The sequence below is a fragment of the Myotis brandtii genome, unplaced genomic scaffold, assembly GCF_000412655.1.
Source record: "Myotis brandtii unplaced genomic scaffold, ASM41265v1 scaffold64, whole genome shotgun sequence".
NCBI classification, from domain to species: Eukaryota; Metazoa; Chordata; class Mammalia; order Chiroptera; family Vespertilionidae; genus Myotis; species Myotis brandtii.
The window spans coordinates 1,834,871-1,844,363 of NW_005370460.1; the positions used below are offsets into that span (position 1 = coordinate 1,834,871).

The 9,493-nt window shown below is 54.9% G+C and overlaps 1 long non-coding RNA gene across 1 annotated transcript; it reads left to right on the plus strand.

Annotated features, from left to right (window-relative positions):
• Positions 1-65: 65 nt before the first annotated feature.
• Positions 66-5,699, plus strand: LOC102252364. The gene is made up of 3 exons (XR_314401.2): positions 66-239; positions 5,301-5,388; positions 5,649-5,699. It is a non-coding gene; the product is annotated as an uncharacterized LOC102252364 (long non-coding RNA).
• The last annotated feature ends 3,794 nt before the right edge of the window (positions 5,700-9,493 follow it).

The following is a 9,493-nucleotide window of genomic DNA, read 5'->3' on the forward strand; positions in this document are numbered from 1 at the left end:
TCAGCACAGCCTCCAGAGCGGGGAGGTTTGGCTGTGTCGTTTCTATTCTGCTCGTTTCTGCTTTGGAAGGGAATGGTGGACGCTGTCTCATGGAGGAGGAAATGCACCCAGACTCCATTATCAGGTCGTATTTATTATTAATCCCGGAGGGTGCAGGCGGCATGAAGAGGCGCCTGCCGCCCCCTGCTAGCGACATTTCTGTGCGCCAGAACCTGGTCTCCTTGCTGCTGACGCCAGAGGTGAGAAAGGGCAGTGACAAAAACATTAAGGGATGAAAAATAGTCTCGGCCAAAGGTCACGGGAGTTGTGAAAGGTCAGGGAGGGGGAAGCAAGGGGTTGCTTGGTTACTGTTCGGAGCCCAGGGACGGCTTTTGGTGCATCCCTGTGAGCAGGCAGCCCGAAGGCAGCGGCACAGCCCAGCCGACAGGAGGCGTGCATTTAGGTGAGGTGGGGCAGTGCTGATCTCCTGAAAGCCGTGGGCCAGCGGGCGGAACTGCAGACATTCGATCCCTGGGCACGTAAGGAGGACAGAGATCCAGTCCTCTGAGGGAGGAACACAGGCCGCCTGCTTGAAGCAGGACCATGGGCTCTTGGTCCTGAGCTCACAATTATCCTACAGTGATGGCCTCAATGTCATATCCAAGGATTCCCTTAATGTGAAGACATCACCCTGCAGTGAAAATCAGGGAAGACTTCATGGAGGAGGAGGCATTTGGATTCAGCCCTGAGTTGGAGGTGTAGAGATGGTGACAAGTGGAAATACAGGAGACGGCGATTCTAGGCAAATGCAGCAAAGGCACGGAGACATTGTGTAAACGGGATAAGTGATAACGTTTCGTATTAATGATGCAGACCTGGGGGTAAGCCCACGGTTTGAATCCCAGCTGTACTCCTCACCAGTCACAGGGCCCAGGAGGGCCTGCTTGGCTTCCAACCTCCATTTCCTCACCTACGTTCATTAATGAGAGAAAGATAAAACACTCACAGAGCTATTGTCAGAATTAAAGGGACCCATATGGAAGACTCAGCATGTGCCTGGCACACAGTAGGTGCCTAACAAATGTTGTAGTGATAACAACAATGGCAGGGATTATTAATATAAAAAAGAAAGTGATTCAATTTAAGTGCAGGATGGAATGCGTGTAAACATTCACAATTATCCTACAGTGATGGCCTCAATGTCATATTCCTGGCCACAGGGCGTGCGCCTGCCAATGGCATTCTCCTATTTCTGAGCATCAGCCAAGAGGCAGACCTCCAGGAGGCCCCACAGTCGCTGCACCGTCTGCCCCAGCTCTGGGGACAGGCCCTAGGGACCGAGGCCAAGAACCGGAGGGTCTGTGTGGCTCAGGAGGGCGAGTCCAGCACAGTCCCTGGCACAGAGCAGCAGCTCAGCAAATGTGCAAGTTTGTCACCTGCTCCTCCTTCCCAGCTGCCTCAGGGGGTCCGCGACTGAAGAGGGAAAGCAGCCCCAGGTCCTAAGGCCTGCAGGCGGGAGCTCGGGAACACGCTGCTCCAGCTGTCCTCAGCCAGCGAGCCACCATGGGGACTACCTGCAGCCTCGCTGCCTCAGCAGAGCATGGAGCTACACTTAATGAAGCTAGAGTGACCCATGGAAGGCGCGAGTCCCGCAATCTTTTCAGCCTCCTCACCCCGCAATTGCCCAGCATGGGTTTGTCCCAAATACAAGATGCCAGTTCACGGCAAGTGAGCCACAGCAATCGTCTGCCCAGTGGCGTGAAAGACCCAACCCCAGAGTAAGAAGTTCCTCTACCCTTTCAGAAATCTGCGTCTAAGTATGCCTGCGACGTAGGAGAAAGCACCCAGACGGACGGCGTGGGTGCGTTTGGGTCGGCCGCGCGTTAGTGCTTTGGCCCCTAAGCCAGTCAACGCTCTGCGTTCTCATTCAGTGACAGGGGATGGCAGTGCCTCCTGTGAGTGCTGACGTGAAGATGTCTGTTTACTCTTCATTCATTCATTCATTCATCCATTCTCCCACTCTCTTGTCTGTCCAATTCAAGAAAGAAAAGAAACAATGTGACAGTTGTAAGATGTAAGCCAAGGTGCTGCTTTACCCTCCAGGGTCTCCTAGAAAACAATGATTGTCTGTGATATTAACAGCCTCGAAGAAGTGAGATGGTCCGAGAAAGCCTAGCACTCAGTAAGTAACCAGCTCACTGACCCATAATAGGGTGTAATTCTCCATCCTTTAAACAGACTTAAATCATGTATCTATTATGATCTCCGTATCCTCTTTCAATCCCGTGAATATTTTTTAAGATTTTTTAAAACTGATTTTTAGAGAGAGGAAGGGAGAGGGAAAGAGAGAAACACTGATGTGAGAGTGGAAACATCTCTCAGCCACCCCTGCACACCCTACAGGGCCAAGCCCACTCTCCGGCATGTGCCCTGACTGGGAATCGAACAGCACCTTTTGTGCACGGCCAACGCTCAACCAACTGAGCCACACTGGCCGGGACTTGTGAGTACTTGTCACTGCTGTGAAAATCTTAAGGGTCTCAAGATTTCTGTAGGTCCTCTCCCTTTCACAATCAATAACCAACACCACTTGCTGGAGGGCACTGAGGGAGCTCCTGTGGCTGTTTCTTAACCACCTGAACGTTATCCAGAAATAACATGGAAGGGAATCTGAAATCATGTAGACTTTGAGAGGCAGATACAAAGTAATCAACAAGGCTGAACTGGAGGGGTAGGACCCCAGGCAGTAACTTCCAACCAGTTAACAGTAGTCAGCTCCACTCTTCTGTGGTCTACCCGAGAGCATACACACACACACACACACACACACACACACACAAGCACACATGCGCACACAGGCATGCACACATAGAGAAACATACAGACATGCACATGCAGACATACAGAGACATGCAGACACAGGCACATACACACACGTGCACACACATGCACACAGAGAGACACACAGGCATGCACACACAGACACGGACACAAACACACAGCAGAGTGAAGTACAATTTAGTGAACATGGAATAAGGAAAAAAATCAACCCCCTTTTCTGTTTGTGACTCAAGTGATCTTATGGAAGTGACTGCATCCTGACACCGCGCTTCCCACAAATTCTATAAAGTGAGGCCTGCGACGCCCAGCCCATCCCCCAGGTTGCTGTGAAATCAGGTGGATTCACGCATGTGAAGAGACCCTGGGACACGCACACGCCTTTTCCTGTCTTCCTATGGCTCTACGACAGCTACTCAGAGGCTCACCTCTAGGTCACAGGTGACACCCTCCGCGTGACGGTTGTCTCTGTGGGAGAGACGGGTTCAGGAAGCCATGAGAAAGCACCCACCCAGCCTGGGTGGGAGCAGCTGGATGTGGACACTGCCCCTCACACTTGCTCCCTCGTCCCCGGACGGCTTGCCTTGGGCCTGTTAGCGGTGGATTTTCTGCGCATCCTGTTGAGTCATCTGACATTTCAGCAGAATCTCACCTGCCTGAGAGTCTGCGCACCAGGCTCTGCTTCCCAGCCAGCACAGTGCCTTCCTTAAACGTGGGTATTCGGAAAGCTCCCCTAATTGTGCCTTTGTCCAAATGTCTACATGCAAATAGTTGATTTCAAACCCAAAATGTCACACACCCTCCCTCACATTTCCCCTAAGCCTGAAGATCTGATTGTCACGGGGAAATTCCACCTACATTTACCCAAACACAAGTCTGGTACCTAGATGCCCTGTGTCTGCAAAGACTGCTGGGGGGAGGGGGCGCAGACTTCCCAGGGACAGCGGCTGCAGGCCCGGCACCGAAGCGCGCCCTGCACGCTGCAGAGCAGCTCACGGCCTCAGCCCCTCGCGGAGCGGCGGGACGGGCGGGATCGCCAACTGCCAGGACAACCGCCCGGCCGAGCGTGTGCCGTGTGCCGAGGAGCTCAGGGTCTCCCCCGCTCGGCTCCGTGGCCGTGGCAGGGCTCCCTCCTTCCTTCCAGGGGGCGGGGAGTTTGCGGGAGGGGTGGGAATGTGGCGTCGCTGACTGCAGCGGTGAACGTGATTAGATCCATGTCTCTCTGCCTGGATCTCGGGCCGCGGAACGGGCACATGCCCGCTGTGCCCAGATTCCATACCAAGTGCCAACACAAAACCCCCTCTGCTAGCAAGTCCCTTTCCTCAGCAGCGTTTCTCTAATGAGCGCACGCGTGTCCCATAAAGTGCCCTGAATTATTTAAGAGGCATCGCTGTCACCCGTGCACTGAGACTCGCGCGCCTGCGTGTGCCGACGGCTGGGGCGCAGGAGCGCCTCTGGCTTAGGGAGGGGAGCTGACAACAAGGTGTATTTGTCTGTCAGATTGGAAGGGCTGCTTTTGTGTGTGTGTGTGTATGTATGTGTGTATGTGTTTGTGATGCATGTGTGTGATGTGTTGTGTATGCATGTGTGTGATGTGTGCATGTGTGTGGTGTGTGCATGTGTGTGTGTGGTGTGTATCATGTGATGTGTGTGGTATGTGTGGTGTGTGTGATATTCTGTGATGCATTTGTATGTGTGATGTATAGATGTGTGTGTGGTATGTGTGTGATGTGTGTATGTGATATATGTGTGTATGTGTGTGATGTGGAAGTGTGTGTGGATGTGTGTGATTCATGTGTATGTGCGTGTGATATGTGTATATGTGTGTGATGTGTGGATGTGTTATGTGTGTGATGTGTGTGTGTGATGTGTATGTGTGTGATGTATATGTGTTGTGTGTGTTGTGTGTATGTGTGTGATGTGTGTATGTGATATGTGTGTGTGTGTGATGTGGATGTGTGTGGATGTGTGTGTGATTCGTGTGGATGTGTGTGTGATATGTGTGTATGTGTGTGATATGTGTGTGTGTGATGTGGATGTGTTTGGATATGTGTGTGATTCGTGTGGATGTGTGTGTGATATGTGTGGATGTGTGTAATGTGTGGATGTGTGTGTGTGATGTGTGTGTGTGTGTGTGTGGGTGTATGGATGTGTTATGTGTGTGGATGTGTGTGCATGATATGTGTGTGAGGGTGTGTGATGTGTGTGTGTGAGGGTGTGTGTATATGTTATGTGTGTGATATGTGTGTGTGTGATATGTGTGTGAGGGTGTGTGATGTGTGTGTGTGTGTGTGTGTGTGTGTGAAGAGGTAATGATGAGGACTGCTTCCTAAGGTGAAATGATAAAGTAGAGAGCCACTCTCTCCTCCAGCCTTGGCGTGAGCTGTTACTGTGATGTGATCAGCGATAAACAACCACGGGAAGAAAGAGAATATTTCATAGTAATTAGAGGTGTTTCTCTCTCTCTTTCCTCCTTTCCTTAGTGACATGTGCTCCGGCCTCTAATTCAATGTGCTGGCCTGCAGGTGAAGGCAAAGAATAGCAAACACAGGAGCGAGTGACATTTCAGAGGTGAGGAGAGTGCGGGCGGGCAGCGTGGAGGGAAGACGTGGGAGCTGGGAGCAGGGGGGGGCGGAGACGGAGAGTGGGGAGCGGGAGGCAGGGTGTGAGGCAGGCAGGCGCCAGGCCAACGGGAGAGCTTGCAGGTAAAAATAAAGCAGAAAAGGCCAGGTGGGATCTGCAAACCGCTCTCATCAACACTGCGACGCCCTCCTGTCACGGGACTGTCAAACAGGCTCCGCGCGTAATGAAAGGAAAAATATTTTATTCAGATTTATTAATTTGAAAATGAAGCCCGCCTGTCGAGAGGGGGACAGTTCTTCTCAATCTGTCATCGTTGAACCACGCGCTCCTGACACGGGGATTCATTTGTCTTGTCGGCTCTGACAGTTGGATTCTCCCCGAGCTCTTCCCAGTGGATCGCCCTGGGATTTTAAACCGGATGAAACACATTCCGACAAGGAACAGCCTCTTTATTAATGCAAATTACATGAGGAGGAGAGGAGAGGAGAGGGGAGAGAGACGCCAGCGCGCTGCGGCGCTCCCATCCCTGTAGCAGTCATTTGTTATTTACACTTATACACATTTTTCAGTTTTAATAAAAGGAGACCCGGATTCTCTGTGACATTTATGGACAGTTTGTTTCAAAAAAAATGATGCCATCGCTATAATTGTATGCAAAGCCACTGCGCCAGGCGCCCCTCTGCTGTGCGCGCTCGTCGGGGGAGCCGGGCCGCTGGTCCTGGGCACAGGGGTGCAGGTGCCAGGGCTGCCCCCCTTGAACCCAACGACACTTCGAGGGGCTGCCCTCTGTCTCCATGCAGAGCCCAGGGCTGAGCGTAGCGCCGGAGCCTTTGGGGCAGAGAGATCCACCCCCTCACCACGGGCACACCTGGCACAGTGCCTACCTGAGGGCTCACGGAAAGGCTCTAACTTCAATGTCTTTTAAAGTCAGAAGAGACCCTGGTGGGCATGTAATGCAAAGGCAGCCTGGACTGCACGCGTCTGTCTGTCCAGTGGGCGGAACACAGCGCATTTCCTGTTTTTCATGGAGGACGGGACTCCCCACGGCCAGAGGCTCCTGCAGCCATGGCCGGGGCCTCATGGTCCCCGCGACGCGCTCTGGGGTCTCGGGGCACGTGACTCCCCGTGTTTCCAATGCATGGAGTCTTCCTTGGGGGAGGCCAGCAATGGGGACACTTCCAGGTGGTCTCAGCATCCTGCAGGGCCGGCTGGTCGCCTCCTCTGTGCCAGAAGGGCAGCAAGCCAGCCCTGGGGGGGTCTCAGCCCCTGGCAGGGATGTGGCCCCGGAGATGCCACCTCCACGGGAAGCTTGGGCACAGCCGGGAGAGAGGGCGACGGGCCGGGAGTGGCTGCGGGCTCTCGGCTGTCCCCACTGTGGGCACAGCATGCCCAGCCCTGGCCCCTCCTTCAGTAAAGGGGTCACCTAGGCAACTGCAGTCACTTCTCGGGCTCTCAGTTTCCCCGTCGGTAAAATGTGAGGTTAGCCGTGAGCAGATTCTCAAAGCGCTGCCCGTCAGAAGCCTCAGTCCCCGGGGCTTGTCGGCAGAGCCCAGACATGCTGTGCCGGCATCTCGGGAGGGACGCGGGGGTCAAGATGGTCCAATGTCCCTGGGGCCACAGACGCGGGGCGGGCACAGTGGCCGCTGCAGCCCCGGGGTCCTGGCCCGAGAGCAGTGCTGCCATCGCTCGCTTCCACAGCCTGTGCAGTGCAGCCACCGTTAGGAGCACGTTGCCTCTGCTGACCCTGTGGGCTCGCCCTTTCTCCTCCTTCAAGTTCAGGTTCTTCATTTAAAGCATCTGGAAGAGGAGGAGTTTGAACCGAGCAGTGAGGCGGCCCAAGGCCCCCAGGGTCTCATCTCTCCGAACGCGTGTCCGTGGCACCGGTTCTGCGTCTGAGACCCGGGCCTGAGCCTGAGCCGCCTGCACCAGGGGTGCGGCCTCACACAGGTACGCCCCTTCGCCCTCCTGGAAAGTGTCTTCCAATTAAGTGGCAGGAAAGGACAAGACAAATGACCGAGGACACTGAGCTCTTTGGTGACCTGTGAGGACGCTGCTCATGGAAGTGGGGACAGGGCCTCCCGCACTCGCCACACCCACGTGCAGAGCAAGTGCGGGCCGTGCGCGGTCAGCGCCAGGTACACGTGCAGTTTAATGAAGTCCCCGCGGCGATGGATTAATATTTAATAGAGCTTGTCAGCAAGACGCCATACACGGCTGGTCCTGCCTCTTTAATGCTTGTTAGTGGTTGTGCCTTCCTGGTGGTTCTTTCATGTGAGGCTACTCTCTTCCTTTCAGCATCACCGCCAGGTCCGTCTGCCCTTCCCCGGCCCTTGTGTTCCCTGGGGTGGGGGGAGGCGCTTCCTGAGTCCTCTTCTCTCCCCGGGGCCAAGGGCGGGAGAAAATGAAGGTTTGTGTGTTTGCTGCTGTTCTCCCTCGTAGCACGGCTGTCGAAGACGTGCCCCCAAAGCCGTGGCTGCATTGCTGCTCTTCCCACAGTTATCGACATAGTCACATGTGTACACACTTCTGTACACACACGGATACACACTCATGTACACACAAGACTCGTAAAATGATACATGGTCAAGTGACATATATTAAAAAGTGTAATTTTGTTTTGACTTCCTACTTTCGAAGTTATTAGACACTCTTAGATGAAATATCATACTGGGATGTCCAAGAGCACACGAGCAGCAGGCCCAGGGTGTGCGCCCTGCGCCCGTGGTTGGGAATGCCGGGAGAGCCGTGATGTGGAAAGAGCACCGGCCGAGGCCAGTGGCCCTGTGTGACAGGCGCCCTGGGTCACCTCGCTTCCTCACTGTCCCTCAGCTCCGGTCTCTCCGTCACAGAACACTTACACCGGGAAGCGCAGGTGCCCCTCGCTGGCACTAGCTCAAGTGCTCATTGGTTGCGCTGGTTCCCCCCCCTGGGCCCCCCCACACCGTACTGAGTGTCTGCTCCTCGAGGTCAGGGGCCTTGCGAGCTGGTCAAAGCCCCCGCCCCCGTCTCCCTCCTGCCAGGTGTGGGCACACCCTGAGAGAGAGATGAATGGCCAGATGGAGGAGTGAATGTTCTCACATGAGCCACCCGCAGGCACAGAGAGAAGTAGGAGCTTTGGTCCCAGGCCCGTGGTGAGCTGCATGAGCGACAGGAGGACCCAGGCAGCACATCCAGCACGGGGGCTGCCGTCGGACGAGCCAGAGGCTGGAAGCGTTTATCCCTGTGCCGGCCAGTAGCAGGTGCACAATAAACGCCACCTTTACGTGACCACAGCCTCAAGTACGCTGTGCACTTCAACGCACTGTCGGGGATAACACGTCTCCGTGTCCCCGCAGCCCCTGGATGAGGAAGGACAGGCACCAAGAGCGTCATGAGCATGTGCTTGGCTGCCTGCGTCGTGAGGGCCAGCGCCTGGCACAATGGAACACGCCCCTTCTGCAAGCCCCCAACCCACAGGCACTATTCACCAAGGAGTGAGATGGCCAAGGAACTGGCCAGTGGTTGTGTTGGCCAGACATCAGTCAAGAATGAGAAACAAAAGTCCTTAGAACTCTAAGGAACAAAAACCTTGCTTGCTGCGTCCCCCTGGGCAGGCGGCATGGCTCCGGGGGCACACAGCTCTGTCCCCCCAGTTCAGGCCACTCCCGGGAACTCAGCAGCACGCTGGGGGCTCAGCACGGTCGAGCAGCACGTGTCTGCTCCTCCCTCTGTGTGACCCCGTACTGGTTGTGCATCTGCCCGAGGCCGCCTGTGCTGTCATCTGTCACCTCCTCCACGCCCAGACTTCGCTGTCCTCCCCAGGCTAACTGATCTGCTTCAAGACAAGAAAACAAACCCGTCTCCCAGGAATCTGCAGGAGCGTTTCTGCAGAGAGAGGCCCACTGAGCCCGACACAGGCCACGGCCACATTTTGTTAAATAGTAATAGTAACCCAAAATGTGCTGACAGCAGCCGATGCCTCACTGCGGGGGAAAGACCAGTCTTGTGACGTTGCCTGGCAACTGTGGGTAAGTCTCCTGAAATATGAAGGGACCCAGTGAGTTAGGGGAGGGCAGGGAGGGCAGGGGATGGTAGTGGGGTCAGGGGAGGGGAG